The following is a 798-nucleotide window of genomic DNA, read 5'->3' as shown; positions in this document are numbered from 1 at the left end:
CTGTAGGAGCGGGGTGTGCTAGTTCTGCATGTTGTCTCAGGAGTTGTCTCAAGAGGGTGAGGTATGGGAAATAAGTTGCCAGCAGGGAAGAAAGGGTGGGTAACTGCTGGAGGGTGAGGGGCTGGCTGTAAACTAATTCAAATGGACTGAGGCCTGTTGGACTCTGTGGGGCTGCTCGCAGCCGGGTTAGGGCCGGGGGAAGGAGAGTTACCCACAATTGTCGAGTCTCGAGGGAGAGTTTGGTGAATTGCTGCTTATTGAGCCCGTTGGCCTTCTTTACTTTACCAGAAAAGTGAGGTCTATAAGGGATGTGGAGTTTCCAGGTGATGTGTAGGAGGGCTGCCACCTGTTGGACTACCTTGGAGATGAATGCTGGGCCATTGTCAGACTGAAGAGTGAGCGGGAGGCCAAACCTAGGAATAATGTGTTCAGTGAGTATGGAGGCAACTATATTGGTGGTTTCTCCTGTAGTAGGATAGGTTTCTATCCATCCTGAAAAAGTATCAATGAGGGTTAAGAGATATTTGAATTTTTTATGCCTTGGCATGTGGGTAAAGTCAATTTGTCAATCTTTGCCTGGTTGGTGCCCTCTGAGTTGATGGCTCGGATGGGGGTTGTGCAATGCACCTTGAGGGTTTGACTTGAGGCATGTGGAACACTGTCAGTTGATTATAATTAGGTGTTTCATGAGTGTGGGGCAGTAAATGAGGGGGCTTAGGAGGTTATATAAAGCTTTGGGTCCTATGTGTAGGGAATTATGTATGTCTTTTAGAATGGTGTGGAGTTGAGTTTCAGGAA

This window comes from Colobus angolensis, unplaced genomic scaffold, assembly GCF_000951035.1.
Source record: "Colobus angolensis palliatus isolate OR3802 unplaced genomic scaffold, Cang.pa_1.0 Scaffold243, whole genome shotgun sequence".
Lineage (NCBI taxonomy): Eukaryota > Metazoa > Chordata > Mammalia > Primates > Cercopithecidae > Colobus > Colobus angolensis.
This window is presented reverse-complemented; position numbering follows the sequence as displayed.